Here is a 13,820-nt window from a genome sequence, read left to right as displayed (position 1 = left end):
CCAGACTCCCATACTGTATATTATGCAATACTCTAATGCTGTATATTGTGCCAGACTCCCATGCTGTATATTGTGCCAGACTCCCATGCTGTATATTGTGCCAGACTCCCATGCTGTATATTGTGCCAGACTCCCAAGCTATATATCGCGCCAGACTCCCATGCTGTATATTGTGCCAGACTGCCATACTGTACATTGTGCCAGACTGCAATGCTGTATATTGTGCAGACTGCCATACTGTATATTGTGCAGACTGCCATACTGTATATTGTGCCAGACTCCCATACTTATAGCTATAAAATGGTTATATAGATATTTATACATGCAAGGTTCATCTTGTCTTTAGATGGTTGTTTTATTCCCCCCACATAATCTCTGTGATAACATTTTCAACTATTTCTTGATCAGAGCACTGAGGAATTCTGAATTGGGACAGGGGGAACAGTTGGGGGGCACAGTTGAGGGGGGGCACCTCCATGAAATGAGTTCTTTCAGGTTGGGATGTCTCCAATGTTGAAATCTAGCTCTTACTTAATTCCAGTGCTGACGTGATTGCACATGTGCAGCAACTCTACCTCAGATACCTGTAGTAAAACCAAGGTTAAATAATGGTGACACCCATAATTACAAGGAGGTGTCACGCCTGTGCCCAGGATTGAACCTGGGGCCTCTGTTGCTGGTTTTCTCTCGGGCTCTGGTTTAGGCTTAGAGTTTCTAAATCTAGCCCTGAAGAGGGCATCTGTCAAGCACTGGTAGCCTGCTTCAGCACCCTCGCCCTGCAGGAAATCTGCAAAGCACCTGTATCCTGCTCCAATACCCTAGCCCTGTAGAGAACATCTGTCAAGCACCTGTATCCGGCTTCAGCACCCTAGCTCTGCAGAGAGCATCTGCCAAGCACCTGTATCCTGCTCCAGTACCCCAGCTCTGCAGAGAGCATCTGTTAAACACCTGTATCCTGCTTCAGCACCCTAGCTCTGCAGAGGGGGGCCAGCCAAGCACTGGTATCCTGCTTCAGCACCCTCTCCCAGCCAGTACCCTATTTGAGCAGAGAGTATCTGCCAAGCACCTGTATACTACTCCAGTACCCAAGCCCTGCAGATTGTGTCTGCCAAGCACTGGTATCCTAATCCAGTCTCAGCCTGAAGCGCCACTCCAGTCTTCTGCCCTCAAGTGGGCACTCCTGTCATCAGCCCTCAAGTGGGCACTCTAATCCTCAGCCCTAAAGTGAGTACTCCTGTTCCTGGCCCTAGATTGGGCACTATTTCTGACTCCAGCTCTGATGTGGGCATTACTGCTGCCTAATCATGTTTCCAGTTTCCTGTACAATAAAACCTGCATTGTTTGTCTGTTATCGCAACCATGCATAAAAGCAGTAGTACAGTAAAGAGACCCATACCCAGTGGCGACTCTAGGAAAAATATATAGGGGGGGCACATAGGATACCACAGTCAAACTGGGGGGGCACTAATAATTTTTACCACTAAGTCATACCACTGAAAATAAACTAAATAAAAATACATAAATGGGATTCCAAAATACCAGAGTAATGCGGTATGCAATGATACCTTTTTATTGTACTAACCTAATACTTCTGGGGGGTTTTTAATGATTTTTTTAATGATTTTTTTTTTTATGCTATTGCTTTTGTTTTAATGATTGTTGACCTGACCTGTTTCTGAAGTCAACTTGCAGACAGACCCAATTACCAAGCAGGAAGTAGCTAGATAAAAAAAAAGTTGGTAATTCATATCATGGTATGTTATTACTAAATAATCCCTTAATTACCCATTTCCTAATTTTGCATAACCAACACAGTTATAATAATACACATTTTACCTCTGTAATTACTTTGTATCTAAGCCTCTGCAGACTGTCCCCTTATCTCAGTGCTTTTGACAGGCATGCAGTTTAGCCAACCAGTGCAGACTCCTAAATAATTCCACGGGAATCGCAACCCAGGTTCTGAACCAAAAATAGGCTAGCTCCTAAGCTTACATTCCTTTTTCAAATAAAAATACCAAGAGAACAAAGAAAAATTGATAATAGGAGTAAATTAGAAAGTTGCTTAAAATTGCATGCTCTATCTGAATTATGAAAGTTTAATTTTGACTTTAGTGTCCCTTTTAATTAGTCATGAAACCCCTGGTTCCTAGCATTTATATGAATACAAGAATATCTGTCTCCTAATTTTCATATACATTTGTCAAGCCTTATAAACATCAGATGTATATGGATATGCATTAAAACGGTACAGCAAACTAATGACAGCTAGAGATAACATGTTACCCCTCAGTCAAAGGAGATTCTTAAAAAAACATGTTTCAGACACACACACACTCATACATATAGACACACACACAGACATACATATATACACACACAGACATATACACACACACACACAGACATATACACACAGACATACATACACACACACAGACATACACACACACACATTAACACACAAACAGATAGACACATACATAACATATCTACACACACACACACACACACACACACACACACATACACATACATAGATAAACACACACACACAAACACACATATCTATGATGGGTGTCAAAAGGTTCTATTTTTTAGGAAATGTGCTGTGGTTTAGCAGTGAGGGGAGAGGACAGAATAGTATGTTACTCTCTAAGGTCAAATTACAGTTTTTTTTATGAGGGGGGATAGGGGGCTGTGTGCAGAGATCTGGATTGTGCAAGCCCCTCAAGGTATTTAGTAAGATTTATGAAAAGGGCACAAGTTACATATGTATTTTAAAATAGCAAGTACATTAATTAATAATTTTGCATCTTATTCTACAAACTTTGTTTGCAACATCAAGACCTCTGAAGAGAATGGGTTAACTAATGACTGCACTAGCAATATCCGTTTAAATCATTTTAACGGTGCAGTCAGCTATCTGCATTCCAATCTATCCTAACATCATTTACAGCCCATAAACATTAGGAACTCCCCACAGCAAGTAAGAGGGAAATGTTTAACTAAACACTCTGCTGGTGTTACCCTCCTGATTCCAGCAAGGACTGTAACTGTCAGAGGTCTTTCCCGGGCTCACATTTCTGATAGAGAGCGAGGCAGATCAGGCAGTTACAGATCAATGAGCATGCTGGCTGCTCAAACATGCTACTTACTCAGATTTATTTGCTGAGGTGCTGGAATCAGGAGGGTTAACTCACTAGTCTGACAGAGGTCGTTCCCAGGCTCACAGTTCTGTTAGGAGAGTGAGGCAGCTCAGACAGGCACAGATTCATGCACATGCTGCTCAAACATGCTACCTAGATTTATTTGCAGAGGTGCTGGAATCAGGAGGGTTAACTCACTAGTCTGACAGAGGTCGTTCCCGGGCTCACAGTTCTGTTAGGAGAGTGAGGCATCTCAGACAGGCACAGATTCATGCACACGCTGCTCAAACATGCTACCTAGATTTATTTGCCGATGTGTCAGCAGCTTTGTTTTGCTGTTTCGCCACCAGTCACTCAGTCTCACTGCCGGCTGTCATTGGCTGTGTCACAAACAGTCCAGAGACTCACAGTTGCTGCTTGTCACCTCCACCTCAAAAATTGACTGTTGTTGTCAATGTCACACTCACCACCCACGAGCACTGAGTCACCGACCATGCATATTTTCTGCCGTGCCAGCCAGGCTGCCCTCAGAGAGACTCCCGCCATGTCACCATTCCTCCTAAGTTTGTTACCTACCTCACTCTCTCTGTGTACTTAACTCATCTGCGGTGTGCGGTCTCGCCATCTATTATCTCCTCCATTTCGCTGGGTGGGCATCCTCACTCTCCTCTCCCACCTAATGTAGCATGGCTAATTTTCACAGTGGTGTCAAATGTGAGTCTCAATCACGCGGTGGAGCCAGGAAATTCATACCGCATTCCCTCTCAGGCCAGGCAGCGCAGCTGCGCAAGTGTGCTCCGCCTCCACTGTCACCGACATACATTCCCATAGGCTAACTAACACTTCTCCTCCTGACTCAGTCATCCTCCTGGTCCTCCAGAATTAAAAAGTGCCGGGGCTGGCGGGGGGGCATGCAGGGGGGCAAGCTATTTGCTTAGGGGGGCAAATGCCCCCCCTAGCCCCCCTGTAGTGACGCCACTGCCCATACCACTGGCCCCTTTTATTGCTCATGATGGGACTAAGTCTGCATTTCTACAAATGAGTTCCAAAGCCCTGAAACATCTCTGCAGAGTGAGACAGAGGGTGCATGAAATATGTTTAGTGTTTACTGTCCCTTTAAATCAATTAGCTGTCCTGTTTTCATTTTGCCCACAGGTCTGTGAAAACCACTGGAAAAAAAACCTTAAAAGGCCTTTGAGATTTTTGGTGTGTTTCACTAGATTTTTCTTTTATATTGTATACAAAAGGCAAGTGTTTTTGTTCATTCAGATAGTATTTCTTCTACTGGAAAGGATCTTAACCTTTATACAATTACAGAGCCCCCTCAATGGATTGCCCAATATGTCCCCATAACCCTTCCCCATACTGTCAAAATCATCCATACCAGTCCTATTAGGTACGACTAGTATGATTTCAAAAGATGTAAATACCTTGGTAATATTTTAAGTATAGATAGCTAGGAAGAGAACAGCTAAAAGTAAATCATAAGGGTTTTATTATATTTATAAAAAATGTCTGTGTTAAAGGGACATGAAACCTAAACATTTTCTTTATGATTTAGATAGATAATACATTTTTAAACAACTTTCCAATTTACTCCTGTTATCAATTTTACTTTATTCACTTGGTATCTGTTATTGAAGAAGCAGCAATGAATTCCACGGATCTAGCTGAACACATTTGTAAGCCAATGAAAATGGGTATACAAGTTCAGCCACCAATCAGCAGCTAGCTACAAGTTCCTGAGTCTATCTAGATATACTATTTAACAAAGGATACTAAGAGAATGAAGCAAATTAGATAATAGACGCTAAATGTACCCACCAATCAGAAAACGGTATCCAGGAAACCTGCTTTTTCAAATAAAAATAGCAAGAGAACGAAGAAAAATTGATAGTTGGAGTAAATTAGAAAGTTGCTTAAAATTGCATGCTCTATCTGAATCATGAAACAAAAGAAAATTGGGTTTATTATCCCTTTAACTGCAAAGGGCTCCAATGCGCTTATATATTTTCATGTCAGGCTAGCACACATGAGACTATGCGACCGGGTTTGTGCACAAGTAGGGTGTCTGTACTGTATTTATATATATCTTTATATGTGTACATATATATTTATCTATTTTGTATTTACAGACATATACAGTATACACATATAAACGCATAAATACATATCTACAGATATCTACTGTATGTGTATATATATATATATATATATATATATATATATATATATATATATATATATATATATATATATATATATAAGTGCATTGTAGCTCTTTGCAGTTAAGTAGAGGAAAACATATGCAATATTATTATTATTATTTTTTTTTAAATATTAGTTTTTTTATTGAGGTTGTGAGAAATGTCACAAACAGGATTCATCCATAAACAATAATAACATAGTAATAAGACATACATTATTAGGACATAAACATAGCAGAGGAGCTGAGAGGTAACGGCTCTAGACATAGATTCTGTACGTTTCTGGAGGGATGTAAGCACTATACTCATGAAGTATATAGCTATGTCTAGTATTCCAACTGCCTTTGTGGAAATGAAGAAATCTACAACATAAAGCCAGTAAATGGAAGTGATATTCCAAAACATGCTTAACTTAACTAGTATGTCAATAAGAAGTTCGTTCAAGATATAATGAAACCTCGGTTTTGTATTATATAAATAGGAAAAATGGTGCCCACATTGCCATAAAGAGCTTTCATGAGATTATCTATTCTAAAACCAGGTTGTTATTCTGAAACGGTGCAAATTGAACCGTTGTAAACCGAGGGCCACCTGTATATATACTGTATGTATATATATATATATATATATATATATATATATATATATATATATATATATATATATATATATATGTATGTATAGATATATATTTAAAAAAAAACACATAAAATATATGTAGAAATACTTATTCATGAATAAATAGAACATATTCTTGTATGTGAAGAACATTGGAATGTAAAATATTCATATTTCATGTCAGGTTAGCACACTTGGGAATAAGCCATCGGGTTTGCATAAGAGGGAGGTGTTAGGTTTTTTCCACTTTTTTTTCTCCATTGACTTCTATGGGGAAATACATGAACACGTACGTGATATTCTAACTTGCGCTCGTCAGGTTATCGCTCCACTAGTAACCTGGCCCTAAATAAAAACTAGATAGAATTGTGTATTCAAAGCAAAGATTAGCCTGAAACGAGAAAGAAGATGTATTATTTTAAATTATATTTGTGTTTTTAACATTAAAGGGACATTAAACCCAACCTTTTTCTTTCATCGTTCAGGTAGAGAATATAATTTTAAGCAACATTCCAATTTACTTCTGTTATCTAAATTGCTTCATTCTTTAGATATCCTTTGTAGAAAATTAGCAATGCACATGGTTGAGCCAATCACATGAGGCCTCTATGTGCAGCCACCAATGAGCAGCTGCTGAGCCTATCTAGATATGCTTTTCAGCAACGAATATCAAGATAATAAAGCAAATTAGATAATAGAAGTAAATTTGAAAGTTGCTTAAAATTGCATGCTCTTTCTAAATCATGAAATAAAAATGTTGGGTTTTATGTCCCTTTAATGTATGTGTAAAGCTGAAGCCTCAACAAAGCAATGAGTGCTACCATGTTGTAACAATAAATTTCCTTCTCTGCTGAGGCCAAATAAGTCACTACAACCAATGATTGTGTGTAATATAGCAGTGTTAAATCTGGAGTCTCCATTCCACTTTTAACCTTTAACAAGAATTGGAAAGCCCACCATTTTCAGAATTAAATCACATACACGTAATGAAAAAAAAAATTTTTAGGTTTCAAAAGAGCTTTATTAACAATCAAACAAATGGTACAGACTGTTTAACATATTGAATTTACAATCAGTATATATGTGTTAACCAGTGCCTTACACAGTATGTAATTGATAACTGTAGAGGGTCCATGAATGATTGTTCTGAGTTAGATTTAAAGATTAATGTCCAGATGGGCATTCCAGCCCATGTAAGATTATGAACATAAGTTAAATAAACACATAAGGAAAGGAGGAAAAAACAGAGTTTTAGAAATGGTTCTTAAAACATCTCAGGATAGTGTGGGCCTCTCAGCCTTATGTGTGTTCCGGTTTGTTATCCCTATTTCTTGGTCACTACATTGCTAGTTACAGGATTTCTAGTTAGATACTGTGGCCTATACATATATCATGTAGTGTGGAGGTGTAATATTGTCCAGTTTGTATAGTGGGCGGTGTGGTAGGTACGGTGGGGTGTCAAGATCTCTCTGATTATTTTTGCAATTTTTTTGCAGTTCTTGTGCTCTCTGCTCTTGGTGGCTGTTACAGATGGTCTATTGCTCTAGCATAAGTTCATGTATATCTATTGTCCCACGCTGAATATGGTGATACCTCTCTAAGTGGATCAGAGTGTCTACCTGCTGTTTCCACTCATCTACCGTTGGGGCGTTTCGTGACTTCCAATGCTTCGGAATGCACATCTTGACACTATTTAACATAACCAGCAGCAAGGCTCTATTTGATTTGCGCTCGAGTTTGGGTAAGGATAAGTATAGTAGTGTTTCGAGCTATTCTGTAGTGGTTTTTCTATTACCTTCTCTATGTGGTCAAGGACCCCCACCCAGTATGCATCCAATCTAGGGCAGTCCCACCAGATGTGTATGGGTGTTTTGTCCCCTTCGTAATCTCTCCAGCACTTCCCCAAAGCTGATTTATATATGCGCTGTAACCTACTAGAGGTGAGGTACCACCTGGATAGGAATTTATAGCTAGACTCCTGCACTCTAGCAGAAATTGAAGCTTTTTTGGTGGTTTGAAACACTAACTGCCATTCTAGTTTATGTTTATTTGTAGTTCCCTCTCCCAAGTCCCAAGCTTTGGTATAAGAGGGAAGTATGTGTGTGTCTTCTACTAGTAAGAGCTTTTATAGTAAGGATATTTCATGTGCTGTGTGAGTCACTTGTCTTGTGAAGTTGTGTTTATGCCTGTGTGTCGTAAGAAAGTGATTGGCTTGAGAGTGCGAGAGCCAACTCATGTTTATGTCAGGTATTTTTTTTTAATCACTTCGAGTGATTTAAGCTTGTTCCCTTCTGTTAGTGCCGAAAGAGTCCCTTCCCTAAAAGATGTTTTATGGCCTGGTCTCTTCTCTTTGTAGTTCCATGGCACCGCAGGATTTTGGTGTGTAGGTGTCAATGGAAAAAATGTTGAGGATATATTGGTAGAAGTATGTAGGATTTTGTCCCAGCTAGTGTAAAAGTCTATAAATAGTGGATAAGTTGTTGTTGCTATTGGTCTGTCTTTCACTGAAAGCCAAGCCGTTAGGCCAGCATTTCTTGTGTCCAGGATGTCACAATCCAATTGTACCCACTCTTTGTAAGGGTCATTGTAACACCAGTCTAGGAGTCTGTGTAGGGCGATTGCTTGCTTATATATATATGTATATTGGGGACTCCCAATCTGTCACTTGGGAGATAAAGTGTTTTCTTGGCTACTCTAGGTCTGACATCTCCCAGTATGTATTGTTCTATTATAGTCTGTAGTCTAGTATAGGCGTGGTTTGAAGTAAGTAAAGTAATCTTAGTAATACGTTCATTTTGATCATGTTAATCTGGCCCACCCTGGAGATCGATTTGTTTCTCCATCTAGATAGGTCTGCGAATAATTTGTTTTCAAGTGCTTTATAGTTAACTTGGAACATAATATGCGGGTCTGGTGAGAGGTAAATTCCCAAGTATTTCATTTTGGATTGTTGTGCTCTGAGTGGGCAGTTCTGAGATATCCCAAGTAGGGCTTCAGGGTTGTGTGTAATATTCAGGAGTTCAGACTTACTTAGGTTAAGTTGGAAATTTGAAAGCCGTCCGTAGTCTCTGCAAATAGTCAATGTTCTAGTTAGGGATTTGTTGATATTGGTTAAAGGGAGCAAAATGTTGTCTGCATATAATGTCAATTTATGTTCGCAGGTTGTAGAGTGTATCCCTGATATTTGTGTGTCTGCATGAATTTTCTGAGCTAGGGCTTCTATGGAAATGGCAAAGAGAAAGGGTGAGAGAGGGCAGACGTTCCTCGTGCCGTTCCTTATAGAAAAACTGTCTGATAAGAGACCGTTTACCTTAACCCGGGCTGTAGGATTTTGGCATAGTGTAAACATTTGATCAATGAAGGTTTCACTAAATTTCATCTTCTGCAAGTCCGTTTTTAAAAATTGCCAATGGACTCTGTTGAACGCTTTTTCGTTATCAATTGACACGAGAGCCAGGGGTATGTGATGTTGCTGGGCATGTGAAATTAATTGTAGCACTTTCAGCGTGTTATCACCTCCCTCCTGCCCAGGTACAAAGCCCATCTGGTTCGGATGAATTTGTTTGGGGAGAAATCTGTTAATTCTGGTGGCTATGATCTATATATATATGTGTTTTTTTTATCCATTGTTATGCATGTTTGTAATATTATTCTTTTTTCCTTTGTGGTGAACCATTTACACCCAAGCACTTTCTTTGGAGGGTGTGTATAGCCTTTGAAATTCTGATTGGTTAGAAACCAGTCAAATGGTGCACCACACAGGTGGGGAATCATCCTATGATTAAGTGCTGAACAGCACGAAACATGTCAGGACTCCGCTCCCCTTTCCCATGACTTTTTTGCTTTTGTGTTGTGCTGTACTGCATTACATGAACCCTTGCTTTTTTGTTTGCTGTTTTAATTTTGGAAGAATAAAGATCCTGGTTTTATCCTATTTAATTGGAGTGCTGCTACCTTTTGTACCTTATGTTGTCAAGTCTGCTTGACTTTCTTCAGCGGGCACCCTGCCGCAAGTGTATTTGCATTGACTGTGTTTTAAGGGCTACGATTGGACAGCCACCTACACACCTCCTGGCTGTAGCTACGTCACCATCCGTTTACTATGTATAGAACAACCTCTGAGTCCTTGTGCAGTTGGTTTAAAGCTATCAACCTTTTTCCCGGGCTATTAAGCCCTTTAGCCTTAATTCAGATCAATTTGAGTGGACACAGTTGTGATGCCTCTGTGTCCGCCATTTAGAAATAGAACCTAGTTTTGTGTAAGTATGTTACTGGGAGGTTAGGCAAGTGTGTCTAAAAGAGAGGAGGATGCCCGTAGTGTCAGAAGTGCTGGAGAGAATGCCCTAAGTCAATTGTTGCTACTGTAATTGGGTATACGGACCTGTCCAAGAGTGGGGGGATGGGTTACAGCCAGGAGAGAGGCTTGAGGTGTTACAATATTATGGAGAACCAAAATTAACTAATATGTTTGCTATAACAAACGGTCTGAATAGTATAACAACAAAATTGACAATAAAAAAACAACAAGTAAATATAACAATTAGGGCAGTATCCCCTCCCCCAAACCCAAGCAAATGAAATGTAAACATATATTATATATGTGCAAAAAACTACTTTCGGCATCATTCAATAACAGGAAGAAGCAAGCAGCCTGGGTCACGTAAAAAATAAATTTTATTGGAGACACAGTAAAATCAAAATGAGCCGTAGCTCTGTATTGGAAATCAATTGTGCTTCTACTTTAAAGGCATGAAGGGGTTAACAAATTGTTTTTAATTAATTGAGTTATTGTAAAGTGTTCTTTCTTTAAATAGAGGTCCCAGTAACGGCAAAAGTCAGCAGTGATCAAGTGTGGTGGAGCCACACAAAACATGTCTGCAGTTGCCGTTCTGTGACCCAAGATTGCCAATTCAGAGCTACGGCTCATTTTGATTTTACTGTGTCTCCAATAAAATTTATTTTTTACTTTTTTATGTGACCCCGACTGCTTGCTTCCTCCTGTTATTGAGTGATGCCCGGAAGTAGTTTTTTGCACACTGGATTGCTTGCACTTTGGACGGAAGCGCTCTTGCTGGGTTCCCATAACGAAGGTATAGGATCAGTTGATTTCTGCCGACGCTGAAGACACAATGCTCGAAAACACGGACCCCCAGGATTGGTAAGCGCCACTTTTTGCCTGTCTTTATATATTATATATGACATGTAGCCATAGTAGATTAGTGAGAGTCCCCTTGAGCAGATGGTTGTGGGTAGGCAAGAGTCCCTGTGGCTTGAGCTAGCATTCGCTGCATGTGGTAGCCTGTTGGTGTCGAATCCTGTTGACTCTACCCGTGGAGTCTGTTGTCTATCAAGGTGTAGCTGGAAGTCTGCATTGCCATGCCTCAAAGGTTCCGGAGGATGAATGGAGATCTGTAATGCTTCACACAAGTGAGGTAGATCCTCTTTGGTCTTGAAAATTGCTGTTGTGTCGCCTCTGGTCGCTATCATGATCACTGGAAAGCCCCATCTGTAGGGTATTTTCTTTTCCTGAAGAGTGGTTGTGATGCATACATTTTTGTGTATTTTTGTGATTTTGATTTATGAGAATAGATATATTGTTGTGTTGAGTAATTTTAACACAGTGTAACTTTTAACATTTTTTATTGTAGCTATAATATTAAATTTGTATTATACCATCTATATTAGTATAGTGTTATTCCAATATCCCTGCCCACTGTGAGGCGCTCCCTAGATCATACCTATACCATTTCTTAGAATCTGAAGACAAACTAGGTGTCTTGCTCTTTCTGGGGAGCTAGTAGGATATAGAGGAGGCGCTGTGAGAAACCCAAGAATTTCAAGTTCTTATTTCCTAGTAATCTCACTAGCAGCCCTCTAAATTTTGCATAGAGACATAGATTTGCTTACCCAATCGGAGTACTATAAAATTAAAAATTTAAATTTAAGCTCCATTAAGAGGTCAACCAACTATGGACATTACCAAATCCATGAGACAGGATATAACATTGGAAATTAATTACTCTATTACAGATAAAGATAACAGAGACACGGGATTAATAGATTATGGTTCCATATTTAGAAACTTGGAGAAATTATTAATACAAGAGGTAAAATATAAAGCAGAAATCACTTTTCTTAGGAAGTGCCTTGAATATAACATTATCCCAAAAGGACTGCTAATCAAGAAAGATTGTGCATTCCAACTAGAAGACCCTGAATTTAAAGAAAAATGGTCTAACATACTGATAGACACTTCTAGGAAGTTAATGGGGGCTATCATTGAGTATAGGGAATCTATTTTACCTAAAGTGGACGTGGAGATTAAAAAGAACGAAGATGACCTAATCAGTTCAGATGGATCAATATAAGAAACCAAAGATTTCCTAGAAAGGAAAGAAAACCTCACCAGAAGAGTAACCAAAATGAGGGAGGATATCACGAATAAGAAATCAAATAAATTAAATAAAGAACTGGAATCCATCAGAGAGGCAGAAGAGAGTAATGCCACAGATCAACCCATGACGAGCATTGATACCAGACGTAATTATGGAGAGGAGAATGAACAACAAAGTGAAGCCAATGAGTGGATAGAAGTACACAACAGAGGAAGGAAACAATCCTATAAGCCACCAATGAACCCCAATCAGAGAGACTACCAAGAATCACTAGAGAGGGGGCAACAATTGGACTATGCAAACAGGAACGAGAGAGATCAACGACCAAGAGGTAATAGGTTCGCCTACAGACAGGAGTATAACAGAACACCAAGAAACATACAGTATCAATATGGACAAAGGAGGTTCAATGATGGATATCAGGGATTCAGGACTCCCAATAATAGAACAACCCACTATGGACCCCGATCCAACAGATGGGGCTACTTTGAGAGATCTAACCGAGAGTTTATCCCCAACTACTCCTACAGAGAACCCCATTCCCCCATACATCACTTCCCGATGATAAGATATGGGGTACCCCCATATGAAGATAACCGGTGGAATAACAGGTTCCAAAGGGAAGATGTCGATAACACCTGGAACTACAGAAGACCAAGAGGCCAGGGTCATTATCAAAATAGAAGGGGAAGCTGGCGAGAAAATACCAACACAAACTATAATAGAATGACATACCCTACCTACACAGAAAATAGGGTAATTCAATAAACTCCGAAACAAATGACCAAAGAAAGTTATAAACAGAGACAAAATGATAGGAGCAACGAGACATTGAGCCTACGCCCCAATGAACAGAATACAGCCTCCACATCAGGGCACTCTTTTTTAGGATTACATCAGACGTCAACAAAAGAACTGGAAAGAACATCCTCAAAAAGAAAGAACTCCTGCCTGGAAGATCTCATGACGCCATCAGAAAAAAGAAAACCCACAGAGGCAAGAGAGGTGGGAGGAAAATGAATACAAAGAGAGATTTATCAGGCAAATATCCAATGACCCCCTCAAAACAGAACAGCATACCGAAGGGCATCTACAATTTAAGTACAGTAACACTCACAGATAAAGAATCTTCTGTCCTCAACTATGGGCTTTCATTTGCCCCAGCTAAAGGTTTAAACAAGTTTGAAACCTTTGTAAACGCCAAAGAGTATATAAGAAAACTAACGCTGAAGAGGCATTTCATCAAATCTCCATTAGAACACCAGTCCACAATAACAGGCACTTCCAACCTAGAAAACCCCAGTATGACCAGTAGTGTATATATACATACTGATTTGAGACCAAAATCATCATTCTACCCAGTGATGAGTAAAGGAAATGTAATAGAAACCTTTGATACCTTGGTTTGTAATGACATTAGAAACATCAGCCAGAATAAACTTAAAACGATT

Source organism: Bombina bombina, chromosome 4 (genome assembly GCF_027579735.1).
Source record: "Bombina bombina isolate aBomBom1 chromosome 4, aBomBom1.pri, whole genome shotgun sequence".
NCBI classification, from domain to species: domain Eukaryota; kingdom Metazoa; phylum Chordata; class Amphibia; order Anura; family Bombinatoridae; genus Bombina; species Bombina bombina.
This window is presented reverse-complemented; position numbering follows the sequence as displayed.